Source organism: Ranitomeya imitator, chromosome 9, assembly GCF_032444005.1.
Source record: "Ranitomeya imitator isolate aRanImi1 chromosome 9, aRanImi1.pri, whole genome shotgun sequence".
Classification (NCBI taxonomy): Eukaryota; Metazoa; Chordata; class Amphibia; order Anura; family Dendrobatidae; genus Ranitomeya; species Ranitomeya imitator.
In genome coordinates this window covers 134,489,349-134,508,809 of record NC_091290.1, presented here as the reverse complement: position 1 = coordinate 134,508,809, position 19,461 = coordinate 134,489,349, and the positions used below count along the sequence as shown (strand labels likewise).

General features: G+C 45.0%; 1 long non-coding RNA gene across 1 annotated transcript in view; it reads right to left on the bottom strand.

Annotated features, from left to right (window-relative positions):
- LOC138649028 (uncharacterized) overlaps positions 1-19,461 on the bottom strand; it is an 868,684-nt gene that overhangs the window by 719,054 nt on the left and 130,169 nt on the right. The gene's annotated exons all lie outside the window — the stretch shown is intronic.

Sequence of the window (19,461 nt, the reverse complement as noted above, 5' to 3'; positions counted from 1 at the left end):
TCAGCAGAGGTAATCAGCTCACTCCTGTGGCCAATGGGGCAGTACCACACCCTATTTAAACTCCTAGCAGTCTGCTGGGAGTTGCCAGCTATATGTATTCCTTCACCTCTGGTGCTATGCCTCTGTTGTTTTTTTCATGAATTATGACCCTAATGGTGCATTAAACTAAAAGATTATCATGCACGGCGTAAACCGGCTGCCGATCACCTGATGAATGAGCAAAGAATTATCGAGTGAAAGGATCTTTTGTACAGTTCGGAGTTGCATTGTCCCGTGCAAACAGATCGCTCACTGTATATCATTTACTTTGTTCTGCATGTGTAAACAAGATATTAAAAAAACGATGATCGTTTAGTCATTTATTGCTGCCAACCAGCCCATGTAAATGGACCCTTAATGTGTCCCCATTGTCCTCTTCATCTTGACTTTGGCTTGTATGGTTTTGCTTTAGACTGGCCTCTTGCCATCTGACCCCGGTTATTTCTCTGATTTTGTCTCCAGATTTTTGTCCATTCAGTTACTAACCTGGCTAGTTTGATAACTCTTGCCTGAGGATCGCTCCATTTTTTTTTTATTGATAGCCTATCCTTAGGAAAGACCATTAATATCTGATCAATGGGACTATGGCACCCGGCACATCAGCTGTTACCGGTGGAGGCCAAAAGTTTTGCCCTAGGGAATTTTTTTACATTTGGTGTAAAAAATTGCAATACTAAGATAAATATCACCTAAAAAAAACACAACTTGTGGATTATGAGTTGCAGTCAGGCCCTGAATTTAGAGCAAATTAATTGTAACTTCCCTTATAGGGGAAATAAAACACGTTCATACCAGAATCACAACTTAATCATTCTCTCTGGTAATAACCCCATAGTATTACCCTTTCAAATAGGTTTCTCGGCTTTTCGCCCATGCCACGTGATTTACATCAAATTAAACAAATTTTAAAATGTGTCATAAATATAAAAAAAAACAATATTATTCTTAAGCAGCAAGTTATGTGCAGCAAATTAAATCACATCGCATGAACAGAAGTGTGAGAAAAAAAAAATAACAGACAATACTAATACCCTTTTTAATCACGACATGTTCTCAAATGTGTGAAATCCTTTATTAGTTTTTTGTTCTAGCGAAAAAGGAAAAAAAATCAATGTAAAATAATATTTGAAAAGCTTAAGTAAGATGGACGCCTGTATGAATTCTCCCACAGTGGATATCATGTTACGCTTTTCATTTAGATATTTATCGTCTGAAACAACCAGCGTTAATCAGCGCCAGCCCTTGATACTTTATTATGTGTTTTATTAGGAATATCTGTTCTACAGCTATATAGTGTAAAGGTAATGTTTTCCTTTAGTTCTGTACTAAAAATGTAAATTAATAAATCGGAATATCCTGTTTCCTTTAGACGAGTTCATGGAATCTCAGTTATTTCCAAGCGAATTCGCAGCACAAGAAGGAATTCATGTAACCTGATGTATCAGGGTATACATCCAGAGGGTTGCTGTTGGGACTTTTGAGAAGAAAGCCCCAAGCTGAGGTTGACTTCACCCGTTTAATGTGTAGGAACTTGAGGTTTTACCTGTCCACGTCCCCTGGCCGCATTGCATTAGGCTCCTTGAGGTGGGGTACAGTGTAGTGACACCATGAGAGGACCTAATTTTTAGTTTTATTATGAAGACGCTCTAAGGCAGTCTGAAACACGCCTCTCATCTCATCATTGGAGTTTGCTCTTTTCTTTCCCCATACTTTAAAATTGCAGCTCGGTGTGCTCTGATTGACTACAGTGTATAAGCACAAGCCCATAGTTCTAAACCAAAAACAACTAAAGGTCCCCATACATATTAGTCAAACATCAAAAACTTGGGAGGGTTTGGCTGAACACCAAATGTATATGGTGGCTACCAGACTCTCCCCAGGTGACATATTGGGGAAGGAAGGTCAGGCATGATGTATTTCAACATGTTCTATTCAGTGTTCATGCAAAAGATAAGCCTCTGCTAGACCCCTTTGGCAGTGGCTTGTCTCACTCTGCTCCACTGAAAAACAAGCGCACTGTGCCAAGACGAGAGTCAATAGTTATGGGAGAGGTGGGATGAAAAGCTCTCGGACAAAGGAGAATTCAACCAACAACTACCTTAATTATCGTACTTCTCGGACTAAAATGCCCCTGACTAAGATGAATTTCAGTTTTAGACATCAGAAAACAAGAACAACAGTTTTACTAATTAAAACTTCATAGGAAAGTTATCATCAGAACATGACCTATTGAATAAATCAGGTTTTTGAGTTAAATGTAAATTTTTGTTTACATTTTTGGCAATGTAGTTTTTTTATTTTTTCTACATATCACAGTGAGTATTAAATACAAAAAACAGAAATCTTGCGACTTCTACACTGGGGCTTTTTTTTTTAGATTTTTAGACTCCTACTTCCTGTTGTTTTAGGAAACAACCCATGTACACAGTCACGATGGTCAGAGCCCTAGACTATCTCTTTTAATGAATTGTCTAATGAGTGTGTGCTAACGGCAGTGTGAAGGAAGGGGGAGCAGGGTCAGCTATGACAACACCTATTGTGAATGGTGGATCCTTTATTATTAGCTGTGTCTAGATGTGTTAGGCCGGGATCACACATGCGAGAAACACGTCCGTGTCTCACATGTGAAATCCAAGCTCTCAGTAGCCAAACATAAAAAGAAAACAATTTAAATCTGGTATTGCTGTAATAGAATTTACCAAACCGAAGAAAAAAGTTGCCTAACCACTTATACCACATGAGGAACGGCATAAAAAATACCTTTCCCTTACTGTTGGGGTTCCTCAAGGATCAGTCCTAGGCCCCCTCCTCTTCTCGTTGTATACTGCCCCTATTGGACAAACAATCAGTAGATTTGGTTTCCAGTACCATCTCTATGCTGACAACACCCAATTATACACTTCTTCTCCTGATATCTCGCCTGCCTTTTTAGAAAACACCAGTGATTGTCTTACCGCTGTCTCTAACATCATGTCCTCCCTCTATCTGAAACTAAACCTGTCAAAAACTGAACTCCTCGTGTTCTCTCCCTCTACTAACCTTCCTTTGCCTGACATTGCCATCTCCGTGTGCGGGTCCACCATTACTCCAAAGCAACATGCCCGCTGCCTTGGGGTCATCCTTGATTCTGACCTTTCATTCACCCCCTACATCCGATCATTGGCTCGCTCTTCTTACCTGCATCTCAAAAACATTTCTAGAATTCGCCCTTTTCTTACTTTCGACTCTGCAAAAACTCTTACTGTTTCACTTATTCATTCTCGTCTGGACTATTGTAACTCTCTACTAATCGGCCTCCCTCTTGCAAAACTCTCCCCGCTCCAATCTGTCCTGAATGCTGCAGCCAGGATCATATTCCTCACCAACCGTTACACCGATGCCTCTACCCTGTGCCCGTCATTGCACTGGCTACCCATCCACTCCAGAATCCAGTACAAAACTACTACCCTCATCCACAAAGCACTCCATGGCTCAGCACCACCCTACATCTCCTCTCTGGTCTCAGTCTACCACCCTACCCGTGCCCTCCGCTCCGCTAATGACCTCAGGTTAGCATCCTCAATAATCAGAACCTCCCACTCCCGTCTCCAAGACTTTACACGTGCTGCGCCGATTCTTTGGAATTCACTACCTAGGTTAATACGACTAATCCCCAATCCCCACAGTTTTAAGCGTACCCTAAAAACTCATTTGTTCAGACTGGCCTACCGCCTCAATGCATTAACCTAACAATCCCTGTGTGGCCTATTTATAAAAAAAAAAAAAAAAAAAGGGTTCCGCGCATCATGTTCTCATACACTTTATGCAGTATTAGCCCTCTGTGTCTGTACTGCTACATACTTAGGCAGATAACTGGTTCATGCAGCTTTACATGAACACCCGAGCCTTACACTATGGCCGGTCCGAATAACTAAAGCAATTGTTATCATCCACCTCTCGTGTCTCCCCTTTTCCTCATAGTTTGTAAGCTTGCGAGCAGGGCCCTCACTCCTCCTGGTATCTGTATTGAACTATATTTCTGTTATGCTGTAATGTCTATTGTCTGTACAATTCCCGTCTATAATTTGTAAAGCGCTGCGGAATATGTTGGTGCTATATAAATAAAAATTATTATTATTATATTATTATATTATTATAAAAACAATTCTTTACCTACTGTTGATTTGTTCACTCTGCCTCCCACAGATTGTAGTAAGGGTTGGCTCACAGTTATCCTGTACTCTGAATGGAGCGCTTATACTGGGGTTTCCATGTAAATCTCTGAAATAAGTGATTCAGACAGAATCCCCGTAGGAAGTTTCCATATAATAAGGCAGATGGAGGCACTGTGGACACCGTATAACCTGTGATCTTGAGGTGTCAGACTTTTCAGGAGTGCATAAAAGAGCAGTTGGCCACAGTTTTGTGTACTTCTGAATAGAAGGACACTGCTGAACAGAGGTCAGCCTGAGCCCAGAGTAACTCTGATGCCTCGTTATTGTGAATGGATCCCTCGGGGGTTTCATCTGAATCACGTCAGTCAGTGATTTAGATGGAAACCCCAATGTAAGTGCTCCGTGTAGAACGCGGGATAAATGTGATCCCAAATGTCATGTAAAGTGTTACAAACAAAAGCTTCAACTCGATCCAAAAAAAAAAAAAAAAATTCTGTAAAAAGCAAATCAAGGCAGCAAAGATTGAGACAGAGACTCATTGCCAGGGAGAGTAAAAATAATCCCAATATATTCTTTAACTGCGTAAATAGTAAGAAACTAAAAAATGATTGTGTTGGCCCCCTTAAAAATAGTCTGGGTGAAATGGTGGATGAGGATGAGGAAAAAGCCAATTTGCTAAATGACTTTTTTTCATCAGTATTTACACAAGAAAATCCCATAGCAGACAAAATGACTAGTGATAGAAATTCCCCATTAAATGTCACCTGCTTAACCCAGCAGGAAGTGCGGCGGCGTCTAAAAATCACAAAAATTGACAAATCTCCGGGCCCGGATGGGATACACCCCCGAGTACTGCAGGAACTAAGTACAGTCATTGATAGACCATTATTTTTAATCTTTAAAGACTCCATAATAACAAGGTCTGTACCACAGGACTGGCGTATAGCAAATGTGGTGCCAATATTCAAAAAGGGGACAAAAACTGAACTCGGAAATTATAGGCCAGTAAGCTTAACCTCTACTGTGGGTAAAATCCTGGAGGGCATTCTAAGGGATGCTATACTGGAGTATCTGAAGAGGAATAACCTCATGACCCAGTATCAGCACGGGTTTACTAGGGACCGTTCATGTCAGACTAATCTGATCAGCTTCTATGAAGAGGTAAGTTCCGGACTGGACCAAGGGAACCCAGTGGACGTAGTGTATATGGACTTTTCAAAAGCTTTTGATACGGTGCCACACAAAAGGTTGATACATAAAATGAGAATAATGGGGATAGGGGAAAATATGTGTAAGTGGGTTAAGAGCTGGCTCAGGGATAGGAAACAAAGGTGGGTATTAATGGAACACACTCGGACTGGGTAGCGGTTAGCAGTGGGGTACCACAGGGGTCAGTATTGGGCCCTCTTCTTTTTAACATATTTATTAATGACCTTGTAGGGGGCATTCAGAACAGAATTTCAATATTTGCAGATGACACTAAACTCTGCAGGGTAATCAATACAGAGGAGGACAATTTTATATTACAGGATGATTTATGTAAACTAGAAGCTTGGGCTCATAAATGGCAAATGAGCTTTAATGGGGATAAATGTAAGGTCATGCACTTGGGTAGAAGTAATAAGATGTAAAATTATGTGCTTAATTCTAAAACTCCGGGCAAAACCGTCAATGAAAAAGACCTGGGTGTATGGGTGGATGACAAACTTATATTCAGTGGCCAGTGTCAGGCAGCTGCTACAAAGGCAATTAAAATAATGGGATGCAATAAAAGAGGCATAGATGCTGATGAGGAGAACATAATTTTACCTCTATACAAGTCACTAGTTCGACCACACTTAGAATACTGTGCACAGTTCTGGTCTCCGGTGTATAAGAAATACATAGCTGAACTAGAGCGGGTGAAGAGAAGAGCGACCAAGGTTATTAGAGGACTGGGGGGTCTGCAATACCAACATAGGTTATTACACTTGGGGCTATTTAGTTTGGAAAAACAAAGACTAAGGGGTGATCTTATTTTAATGTATAAATATATGAGGGGACAGTACAAGGACCTTTCTGATGATCTTTTTAATCATAGACTTGAAACAGGGACAAGGGGGCATCCTCTGCGTTTGGAGGAAAAAAGGTTTAAGCATAATAACAGACGGGGATTCTTTACTGTAAGAGCAGTGAGACTATGGAACTCTCTGCCGTATGATGTTGTAATGAGTGATTCATTACTTAAATTTAAGAGGGGACTGGATACCTTTCTGGAAACGTATAATGTTACAGGGTATATATACTAGATTCCTTGATAGGGTGTTGATCCAGGGAACTAGTCTGATTGCCGTATGTGGAGTCGGGAAGGAATTCTTTCCCCAAAGTGGAGCTTATTTGCCACATGGGGTATTTTTGCCTTCCTCTGGATCAACATGTTAGGGCATGTTAGGTTAGGCTATGGGTTGAACTAGATGGACTTAGAGTCTTCCTTCAACCTTAATAACTATGTTACTAAGTCCTCATTCAGGTCCGTCATCTGTTATCGGAAATATAGGGGCTTCCACATTACTGGTAGTACAAAGGCTCTGGAAAAGCAAAATGGCTCCTCACCCTCCCAAAAAAATCAGCAGATTCTGCTCTCCCAAATCCAAATATCCCTCTCCCTTCTGAGCCCCAGTTTGCCTAACCACATATAGTGTCCACATGTGTGGCATTTCTGAAGCAGTGAGAGCTCACCTAATTTACGGGTGCATGTTTCCAGAAGCACGAGCTGGGCATAATCTACTGGCTACAATAATGTACTGCTCACTACATTTTCTGTCATATAGACCCCTCAAAATAACAGCGTTCCAGAGTTATTACCTCATAAATTGACTCTGGTCAGAATTGTAACATTTGGCCTGGTAATGTGCAAGCAACCTTGGGGGGGTAAAAAAGAATGCAAAAAGGCTGGTTATATTGTACTTTCTACATGACCTGAGTTGGTGAAGGCAAAACTAAGTTTAGCAAGGTTTCTGCTAAAAAGTGTGCCTTAAAAGAATGTGTAAGGATGGTTATATTGTACTTTCTACCTGCTCCTAGGCGGAAAAGGAGAAACTAAGTCTTAAACTAATGTGACTGGGCAATATACTACGTGGCTGGGCAATATACTATGTGACTGGGCAATATACTACGTGGCTGGGCAATATACTATGTGACTGGGCAATATACTACGTGGCTGGGCAATATACTACGTGGCTGGGCAATACACTACGTGGGCTGGGCAATATTCTATGTGACTGGGCAATATACTACGTGGCTGGGCAATATACTACGTGGCTGGGCAATATACTACGTGGCTGGGCAATATTGTAACACTCGCGCCGAGACTGGTTGGCGCTGGCGTCTGGGGCTGTGGCCCCACTGGACCACAGACCGAACATCCCTGGAAGGGGCGTAACTAAGTAGCTTCCTAGGTGTTCGCTGGAGCCTCTGATGGTGAGGTCAGACTTGTGCAATAGGAAGCTACCAATTACCACTCCAGGGTGGAGTCGGACTGTGGATGCTGATGCACGGCTGTGACACTGGCTGACAGACGGGTATGGCAGAGGCCCAGATGGGCGGACTGGCTTGACGGAGATACAGGCAGGCAGACGGGCACGGCTGGCACTCAGGCAGACAGGCGGACACGGCTGGCACTGGCAGACAGGACTGATACTCTGGTAGGAACTGGTATTCAGATGGATGTGTGGAAACAGGTAAGAACCTGTTCAGACTGGAGAATATAAAGGAACAGGTAGAGACCTGTATGGAAAGTTGCAGAATAAAGATAGAGCAAGAGTGGAAGCAAAGCTGAATCACAGGAGACGGAGTAAGAGTAGGAGGTGGAGCTAAGAGAAGAGAAGGAGAAGGCAGAGCAGAGAGTAGAGAAGGAGAAGGCAGAGCCAAAAACGGAGCCGCAGGGGGCGGAGCCACGAGCAGAGATGCTGGAGGCGGAGCCAAGAGCAAAGACGCTGGAGGCGGAGCCAAGAGCAGAGATACTGGAGGCGGAGCCAAGAGCGGAGATGCTGGAGGCGAAGCCAAAAGCGGAGACGCTGGAGGTAACGCCAAGAGCTAAAGACGTAGAACCGTAAGGAGCGGAGCCAGGTAGAACCGCAAGGAGTGGAGCCACAGAGCGAGAACTGAGCAGAGCCACAGAGCAAAGCCACAGAGTGCAGAGCAAGGTCAGAGTGCAGAGCTGAGAGCAAAGCCACAGAGTGTAAAGCAAGGTCAGAGTGCAGAGCAAAGTTACAGAGAGCAGAGCTGAGAGAAAAGCTGAGAGACACAGAACCACAGGTTGTGGTAGAACTGAGCAGAGAGAAGCAGAGCCACAGACAGTGGCGAACAGAGCAGAAAGATAAGGCAGAGGTACACACAGCAGAGTGGGAAATGACTAAAGACAAAGGAGGAGCAGGACGGACATAGACCAGAGTTCAGACAGGAATGGACACGGATACACAAAACAGAACACAGATGAAGGCCTGCAGCATTGCAGCCCTCTGAGACAGGAAACAGACACGACCTGGCAGCTCAGTAGCACATGCTAACTGAGAGGAATAGTTTGCTCAGGCATCCTCCAATGGGTGAGGACGCCTTAAGTATCAGAGGCCTCAAGGCTATTGGCCAGGAACACCCAAGGAAGGTGCACACAGTCTCAATAAGAATCCGGAGTGGCTGGCGCCGCCCCCCTATGCACACAGCCAGGAAGTGTACAGAGAGCAAGCCGCCATGAAGCACATGGCATGGAGCCGGCAGCAGACAGATCTCACAGCATGGCACTGGGTGAGTGAGTTGATGTAACAGGCAGGTGGAGAATGGAAGGCCATGCAGTGATGCCGGCAGGGTTGTTACAAATATACTACGTGACTGGGCAATATACTACATGACTGGGCAATATACCATGTGGCTGGGCAATATACTACGTGACTGGGCAATATACTACGTGACTGGGCAATATACTACGTGACTGGGCAATATACTACGTGGCTGGGCAATATACTACGTGGCTGGCTGGGCAATATACTATGTGGCTGGGCAATATACTACGTGGCTGGGCAATATACTACATGGGCTGGGCAATATTCTACGTGGACATGCATATTCTAGAATACCCGATGCGTTAGAATCGGGCTACCATCTGGTATACCATATTAGTCTGGAAAGAAAAAAGGTGGAGGCCATGATTTATATTATTGACTTTTGCGGTATGTCGGATTATGTGCTCTTGATTAGTTTGTTTGGAAGCTAGTTTCCTAAATACAAGTTTCCACCACTATATAAAAGTATTTCAGGGCATCTTCGATGTGTTTGCACTTAAAGAAGTAACCTGTCTATTGACCCATTCACTATTAGGTAAATGCCCCTCACATATTTACTGTAGGAGACAGTAAAATTTGGATTCATGACAGCACACTGTGTATTTATGGCATTGATGAAAAAAAGAAAGAAATGAGGCTTCGGGTGGTGGCACAGTAGGGCTGAGTTTACCCTGAACATATCAAACTCTGATCCAATAAACACTATGAAAAAAAAAAAGTTAAAGAAAAACTTTCTATGATGTGTTATTAATGCCAAACAGCACACTTTCCCTTTAGGACTTACAAAAGCACTCAAGTTAACTGTTGCCAGATGTCAAACCATCACATAGGGAGTTTTCAAGGATCAAAACGGTAGCACATTTAACCCTTCTGAATGATGCAGCCAAAATTCATCAACCCGTTCCATTACCAGTTATAGGGAAGACAAGTAACAGAAACCAAACGGGATTCGATTGGAAAAAAAAAGGGTGTAACATGTGCATAGAGCAAATCTTTTCTTCTCTTGCAGATCGCATCCGTCTGATGTAATTATTGAAGGTAATGAAATATGACATGCAGCTTGGCCTTTGACCAGTAAGAACAACCTCAGCTCCGTTACCTTGCGAACAAAGCCGAAACAGATGTCGTCCTTTCCATGTAGTTTGCTTATGATGACTGTAACACAGAACAGGTCACCGCATAGACTTATGGAGCTCACTTTCACGCTCATTGCACTATCTGAGAAGAATGCACTTTATTAAATATGAAATTGTAAACTGGCAGGCGAGTTCTCAGATGATACCAGGGCTGATTTTTTTTTTATTATAGTTTTACTGGGATAATTTTTTTTTTCCTTTTCAGTATTAAACAAAAACATGTGACAATGGGAAGGGGACTGGCTGTCTGCTCATTTCCCTTCTCTGTCTATGTCCATGACCGAGAAGGGGTCTGTCTATTGGCTAGTGAAGTGAAGCCAACTGGCCAGCCATTTTCACCCACAGCATTGATGACGTGTCGACACTGTCGTGTGTCATGCACAGGGATGGAAGTATTGTTTCACTTTATTATGGAAGTTTCTTTCATAGAACCAAATGCTTCAAAAAGGAAATAATTTTGCAATATAGGATCCAATTTAACAATTTTTGGAATCGACCGGAAAAGCTACCTATGACTCGTATAAAATAGGACGCATTAAGTAGTACAGTAGTGACCCACACACAGGTATGAGTGTTGCATTACAGCTTTGTACAACTAAGGTGTGGCACAAAGCCGTAAAATGGCCGAGAGCTGGGGGATTGAATAGTTGGCAAATTGGTGAAATACTTAGTTTCACATTGTAGTTGGACAGATCAAGATACAACATCAAAGAGCTTAAATTTGTACCCCTGTTGTTAAGGCTGGCCGACCGCACCAAATAATATAAAGGAAGATAAATGGTGCGTTCGCAGCCCAGGGTCAACTGTGCAAAGATGACACCCGCTGCTCAGTAATGGCGGACTTTATGGCGGTATAATGTGAACACACACGAGTTAACTTCACCTGGTAAGGAGGCGAACCCTGTTGCTTCACAGAGCCACAATACCGCTAAGTGAACGCTAGTGTTAGGTCACAGGACTCTGTCCCAAGGACACAGGGTTAGAGTCCCTCTAGACCCACTAGCACTCGGCTCTGCAACTGTAGTGCCAGGGAGAAATCTAAATAATAAAGATTTAGTGTACGGAGTACGCTCAGCGCCGCTCTGGAGGACACCACTAACCGCCCTAGCTAGGGACCGGAAAGTGCACTAGATGCGCACGGCGCCACACTGGCAGACGCTGCTGAGATGACGCAGTATGATCGTGCCTTATGCAGGATGGCACAAACTGGCGCTAGTCAGCTCCAACACCCAAACCACATACAACAACACTAGGGAGAGGATTGATTAGGAGCTTTCACCAGATATCAAACTCTCATCCACATACACACGATATAAGGTTTATACTAGAGCATGGCGCCGAGTGGCCATGTGAATCTTTTATAGCGGAGTCCTTCCGGGACCTTCCCAGTGGTCCAATCAGGGCCACTTCAGGACCTGAGCATGTGACCCCCGCATGCTCAGTTGAGAAAAAGCAGGACTTAGTCCCAGGAACGTTTGATCGCCGCTGACCACTGTTGGTTATGATAGAACAACCAGGAATGACAGTGGTAACCAGATGTACAGCATCAGCTCGAGCAAGACGCTGGAACTGGCGTGTTTGCTGAGCTCCTCTGCAGCCGGGAAAAAATGGGAGACCACAGAGGGCATGGTTTGAGATTCCCCCTGTGCAGCGGCGGGAACTCGACACCTAACATTACCCCCTCCTCCTTGGGCCTCACTACAATCAAAGGCAGCAATGAGCTGAGGAGCCCGAATGTGCTCAATAGGCTCCCAGGTCCTGTCCTCTGGGCCATGACCCTTCCAATCCACCAGATAATTATTTTTGCCACGTACCACCTTACACCCAACGATAGCGTTCACCTTGTAATCATCCATGGACGAGCCCGATGTCCAGGCAGATGACTCGGAAAAACGGGACATGTGAACGGGTTTTAGGAGGGATACATGAAAGGTATCGGTGATCTCTAGCCATAGAGGAAGGGCCAACCGATAGACCACAGGGTTGACTTGTTCCAGGAAATTGAAGGGACCTATGTAGAGAAGAACAAACTTACTGGACTCAACTTGCAGCCTGATGTTACGGGCAGAAAGCCACACTAAGTTGCCATGTGCAAAGGTCTGAGCGGGGCGCAGATGTGAATCGGCAGAAACCCTCAATCTCTCCTTGGAGGCCCAGATGGCATCCTGTGTGCGGTCCCAAATGTCACGTTCCTCCACTGCCCAGTCTGCCACACTAGAGTAGGTGCAAGACACGAGCATAGGCACAGAAACTTGTGGATTCTCGCCATAGTTAAGGAGAAAAGAGGTCTGCCCAGTGGAGTCTGCCACGGCGTTGTTCAGCGCAAACTCCGCCCCAGGGAGCAAGGATGCCCAGTCATCCTGCCTAGCCGAAACAAAATGTTGCAGGTATGTGACCAGGGTCTGGTTGGCCCTCTCTACAAATCCATTCGTCTCGGGATGGTAAGCTGAAGAGAGATTCAACTCAATGCAGAGTAAGCGACAAAGCTCTCTCCAGAACCGAGAGACCGAGGGGGTAAAGTAGACCAGCAGGCTGTTGCTGAGGACACCGGATCTTGGCGCAGGAGACACACGCCCGAATATAGTCTCCACCGTCATGGGCCATATGCGGCCTCCAGTAAGTCCTTGCCAGGAGCTCAGATGTCCTCTTGGTCCCAAAATGTCCACCCACCCTAGACGAGTAAGCCCAAGAGAGAACCTCTGGTCGCAAATTAGGTGGTACAAAAGTATTGCCCAGAGGCACAGACTTTAGAGAGACAGGGGCCACAGTTCTCAGGCTCTCTGAGGGGACAATTATCCGAGGCTCCTCCTCCTCCACTGATGACACTACAGAGCGGGAGAGAGCATCGGCATGGACGTTCTTCTCCCCGGAAAGATAATGGAGGGTGAAGTGGACGAAGAACAAGGACCATCTAGCCTGGTGAGAGTTTAGCCTCTGGCCAGTCTGTAAATAAAGCAAAGTTTTGTGGTCAGTATACACTTGGAAGGGAAAACGAGCCCCCTCCAGGAGGTGTCTCCACTCCGAGAAGGTCAACTTCATAGCTATCAACTCCCTGTCCCCTATGGAATAATTCCTCTCCGCCAGTGTGAAGGTCTTGGAGAAAAAGAAGCAAGGATGCTCTCGACCTTGAGCATCCTTTTGGAAGAGGACTGCTCCAGCACCGACGGATGAGGCATCCACCTCCATTATAAATGGTTTATCTACGTCGGGGCGATGTAGGATGGGAGCACTAGCGAAATGAGACTTAACAGAGAGGACTGCTTTGGAGACCTCCTCCAACCACAATTTGGGATTTGCTCCCTTCTTGGTGAGGGCTACTAGGGGAGCTACCAAAGTTGAGAAGTTGGGAATGAACTGGTGATAATAGTTAATGAACCCCCTAAAGCGCTGCACTGCTTTGAGAGAATGGGGTTCCTGCCAGTCTATCACAGCCTGTAGCTTGGCAGGACCCATAGCCAATCCCTGGGTGGAGATGATGTAACCCAGGAAAGGCAAAGACTCCTGCTCAAACACACACTTCTCCAACTTGGCATAGAGGGAGTTCACCCGTAGGAGGTTGAAGACTTTGCAAATATCTCTCCGGTTGGAGTCTACAGTACAGACCAAAAGTTTGGACACACCTCATTTAAAGATTTTTCTGTATTTTCATGGCTATGAAAATTGTACATTCACACTGAAGGCATCAAAACTATGAATTAACACATGTGGAATTATATACTTAACAAAAAAGTGTGAAACAAATGAAATTATATCTTATATTCAACGTTCTTCAAAGTAGCCACCTTTTGCTTTGATGACTGCTTTGCACACTCTTGGCATTCTCTTGATGAGCTTCAAGAGGTAGTCACCGGGAATGGTCTTCCAACAACCTTGAAGGAGTTCCCAGAGATGCTTAGCACTTGTTGGCCCTTTTGCCTTCACTCTGCGGTCCAGCTCACCTGTCATGATAAGGTGATTCAGTACCACAATGGACATTGAGGTCAGAGCACATACAGTGACCTGACAATAACCCAAAAACATAGAACGAGCTCTGAGACGTGGAAACTCTGCTGACCGCAATCCCTAATCCTCTCCAACACACTAAAGGCAGCCGTGGATTGCGCCTAACGCTCCCTATGCAACTCGGCACAGCCTGAGAAACTAGCTAGCCTGAAGATAGAAAATAAGCCTACCTTGCCTCAGAGAAATACCCCAAAGGAAAAGGCAGCCCCCACATATAATGACTGTGAGTAAAGATGAAAAGACAAACGTAGAGATGAAATAGATTTAGCAAAGTGAGGCCCGACTTTCTAAACAGAGCGAGGATAGAAAGGTAACTTTGCGGTCAACACAAAACCCTACAAAAACCACGCAAAGGGGGCAAAAAGACCCTCCGTACCGAACTAACGGCACGGAGGTACACCCTCTGCGTCCCAGAGCTCCCAGCAAGCAGGAAAAAAACAAATAGACAAGCTGGACAGAAAAAAACAGCAAACAAAATAGCAAAGCGGAACTTAGCTATGCAGAGCAGCAGGCAACAGGAACGACCCAGGAGGAAACAGGTCCAATACTAGAACTTTGACTGGTGATCACCACATCACCTGAGGAAGGAAACTCAGAAGCCGCAGTACCACTTTCCTCCACCAACGGAAGCTCACAGAGAGAATCAGCCGAAGTACCACTTGTGACCACAGGAGGGAGCTCTGCCACAGAATTCACAACAGTACCCCCCCCCCTTGAGGAGGGGTCACCGAACCCTCACCAGAGCCCCCAGGACGACCAGGATGAGCCATATGAAAGGCACGAACAAGATCGGGAGCATGGACATCAGAGGCAAAGACCCAGGAATTATCTTCCTGAGCATAACCCTTCCACTTAACCAGATACTGGAGTTTCCGTCTTGAAACACGAGAATCCAAAATCCTCTCCACAATATACTCCAACTCCCCCTCCACCAAAACCGGGGCAGGAGGATCAACAGATGGAACCATAGGTGCCACGTATCTCCGCAACAATGACCTATGGAATACGTTATGTATGGAAAAAGAATCTGGAAGGGTCAGACGAAAAGACACAGGATTAAGAACCTCAGAAATCCTATACGGACCAATGAAACGAGGTTTAAACTTAGGAGAGGAAACCTTCATAGGAATATGACGAGAAGATAACCAAACCAAATCCCCAACACGAAGTCGGGGACCCACACAGCGTCTGCGATTAGCGAAACGTTGAGCCTTCTCCTGGGACAAGGTCAAATTGTCCACTACATGAGTCCAAATCTGCTGCAACCTGTCCACCACAGTATCCACACCAGGACAGTCCGAAGACTCAACCTGCCCTGAAGAGAAACGAGGATGGAACCCAGAGTTGCAGAAAAACGGCAAAACCAAGGTAGCCGAGCTGGCCCGATTATTCAGGGCGAACTCAGCCAAAGGCAAAAAGGACACCCAGTCATCCTGATCAGCAGAAACAAAGCATCTCAGATATGTTTCCAAGGTCTGATTGGTTCGTTCGGTCTGGCCATTAGTCTGAGGATGGAAATCCGAGGAAAAAGACAAGTCAATGCCCATCCTACCACAAAAGGCTCGCCAAAACCTCGAAACAAACTGGGAACCTCTGTCAGAAACGATATTCTCTGGAATGCCATGTAAACGAACCACATGCTGGAAGAACAATGGCACCAAATCAGAGGAGGAAGGCAATTTAGACAAGGGTACAAATGGACCATCTTAGAGAAACGATCACAGACCACCCAAATGACTGACATCTTTTGAGAGACGGGAAGATCTGAAATAAAATCCATAGAGATATGTGTCCAAGGCCTCTTCGGGATCGGCAAGGGCAAAAGCAACCCACTGGCATGAGAACAGCAGGGCTTAGCCCGAGCACAAATCCCACAGGACTGCACAAAAGTACGCACATCCCGCGACAGAGATGGCCACCAAAAGGATCTATGAAAAAACAACACAAGAAATAGACCATAAAAGGGGATCACCCAAGGCAATGGATTAAATATGAAAATTACAAATTTTATTAGAATAACACTCATGGACATAGGAAACAACCACATGGAGCACACAATTAAAAGCATTTAAAATTGGTCACACATAGGACCTAGAAACATGAACAAATGGCCCATAATAGAACCCTCCTCCTAGATGCGATCCCTCCCCAAACACACTGTAATGGCTAATAATAATATATAGTACAGTGTAAGATGTCTGCATGAACAGCACTATTGGAATATAGGGTAAAGCAACACAACCTAAGAAGTATAGTTGTGACCATGATATATAATGCACCAGTCTGAATACCTCACACCAGCAGGATTACCTATGTAACACAAATAAGCAGATATGAAAAAAAAAAAAAAAAAAAATAACCTTTTTGCAATAACATAAGACATAGACAAAAGCTTAATAAAGCATACACAGTGAATCAGATTGATCCCAAACCACACATATAGCATGTAGGTCTACTCCATTAAGGTATAGAGTTGTATATAATGCAACGTTAGTTGTGTAGCGCTTCCACTGGTCTAGTCTAAAGTGGTATATAACCTGTGCCATTAAGTTGCAAAAGCTCCCATAGTAAGGGAAATAAAAAGATCTGCTGAGGAGTGAGGATTCAGATCACCAATAACAAGAAACCAGTATGCAAACCCAGGAGCTGTTCAAGCTCTGTACATAGCCAAGGGGGGTATCAACAGGAGGAGAAGAGACCCTACGCGTGTCGCCACACCAGTGGCTTCACCAAAAGGATCTAGCCACTAACTCTCTGGTACCAAAGATTCCAGGATGACCAGCCAACACTGAACAATGAACCTCAGAGATAACTTTATTCGTCCACCTATCAGGGACAAACAGTTTCTCCGCTGGGCAACGATCAGGTTTATTAGCCTGAAATTTTTGCAGCACCCGCCGCAAATCAGGGGAGATGGCAGACACAATTACTCCCTCTTTGAGGATACCCGCCGGCTCAGATAAACCCGGAGAGTCGGGCACAAAACTCCTAGACAGAGCATCCGCCTTCACATTTTTAGAGCCCGGAAGGTACGAAATCACAAAGTCAAAACAGGCAAAAAACAGCGACCAACGAGCCTGTCTAGGATTCAACCGCTTGGCAGACTCGAGATAAGTCAAGTTCTTATGATCAGTCAAGACCACCACGCGATGCTTAGCTCCTTCAAGCCAATGACGCCACTCCTCGAATGCCCACTTCATGGCCAGCAACTCTCGATTGCCCACATCATAATTTCGCTCAGCAGGCGAAAACTTCCTGGAAAAGAAGGCGCATGGTTTCATCACCGAGCAATCAGAACTTCTCTGCGACAAAACAGCCCCTGCTCCAATCTCAGAAGCATCAACCTCGACCTGGAACGGAAGCGAAACATCTGGTTGACACAACACAGGGGCAGAAGAAAAACGACGCTTCAACTCTTGAAAAGCTTCCACAGCAGCAGAAGACCAATTGACCACATCAGCACCCTTCTTGGTCAAATCGGTCAATGGTTTAGCAATACTAGAAAAATTGCAGATGAAGCGACGATAAAAATTAGCAAAGCCTAGGAACTTTTGCAGACTTTTCAGAGATGTCGGCTGAGTCCAATCATGGATGGCTTGGACCTTAACAGGGTCCATCTCGATAGTAGAAGGGGAAAAGATGAACCCCAAAAATGAAACCTTCTGAACACCAAAGAGACACTTTGATCCCTTCACAAACAAAGAATTAGCACGCAGGACCTGAAACACCGTTCTGACCTGCTTCACATGAGACTCCCAATCATCCGAGAAGATCAAAATGTCATCCAAGTACACAATCAGGAATTTATCCAGGTACTCTCGGAAGATGTCATGCATAAAGGACTGAAACACTGATGGAGCATTGGCAAGTCCGAATGGCATTACTAGATACTCAAAATGGCCCTCGGGCGTATTAAATGCAGTTTTCCATTCATCGCCTCGCTTAATACGCACAAGATTATACGCACCACGAAGATCTATCTTGGTGAACCAACTAGCCCCCTTAATCCGAGCAAACAAATCAGATAACAACGGCAAAGGGTACTGAAATTTAACCGTGATCTTATTTAGAAGGCGGTAATCTATACAAGGTCTCAGTGAACCATCCTTCTTGGCCACAAAAAAGAACCCTGCTCCTAATGGCGACGATGACGGGCGAATATGCCCCTTCTCCAAGGACTCCTTCACATAACTCCGCATAGCGGCGTGCTCAGGCACAGATAAATTAAACAGTCGACCTTTTGGGAATTTACAACCAGGAATCAAATCGATAGCACAATCACAATCCCTATGCGGAGGTAGGGTATCGGACTTGGGCTCATCAAATACATCCCGGTAATCAGACAAGAACTCTGGAACCTCAGAAGGGGTGGATGACGAAATAGTCAGAAATGGGACATCACCATGTAACCCCTGACAACCCCAGCTGGACACAGACATGGATTTCCAATCTAATACTGGATTATGGACTTGTAGCCATGGCAACCCCAACACGACCACATCATGCAGATTATGCAACACCAAAAAGCGAATAACCTCCTGATGTGCAGGAGCCATGCACATGGTCAGCTGGGTCCAATACTGAGGCTTATTCTTGGCCAAAGGCGTAGCATCAATTCCTCTCAATGGAATAGGACACTGCAAGGGCTCCAAGAAAAACCCACAACGCCTAGCATACTCCAAGTCCATCAAATTCAGGGCAGCGCCTGAATCCACAAATGCCATGACAGAATACGATGACAAAGAGCAGATCAAGGTAACGGACAGAAGAAATTTTGACTGTACCGTACCAATGGTGGCAGACCTAGCGAACCGCTTAGTGCGCTTAGGACAATCAGAGATAGCATGAGTGGAATCACCACAGTAGAAACACAGCCCATTCAGACGTCTGTGTTCTTGCCGTTCAACTCTGGTCAAAGTCCTATCGCACTGCATAGGCTCAGATTTAAGCTCAGGTGATACCGCCAAATGGTGCACAGATTTACGCTCACGCAAGCGTCGACCGATCTGAATGGCCAAAGACATAGACTCATTCAGACCAGCAGGCATAGGAAATCCCACCATGACATCCTTAAGGGCTTCAGAGAGACCTTTTCTGAAAATAGCTGCGAGCGCACCTTCATTCCACTGAGTGAGCACGGACCACTTTCTAAATTTCTGACAATATACCTCTATCTCATCCTGACCCTGACACAGAGCCAGCAAATTTTTCTCTGCCTGATCCACTGAATTAGGTTCATCGTACAGCAATCCGAGCGCCAGGAAAAACGCATCGATATTACTTAATGCAGGATCTCCTGACGCAAGAGAAAAT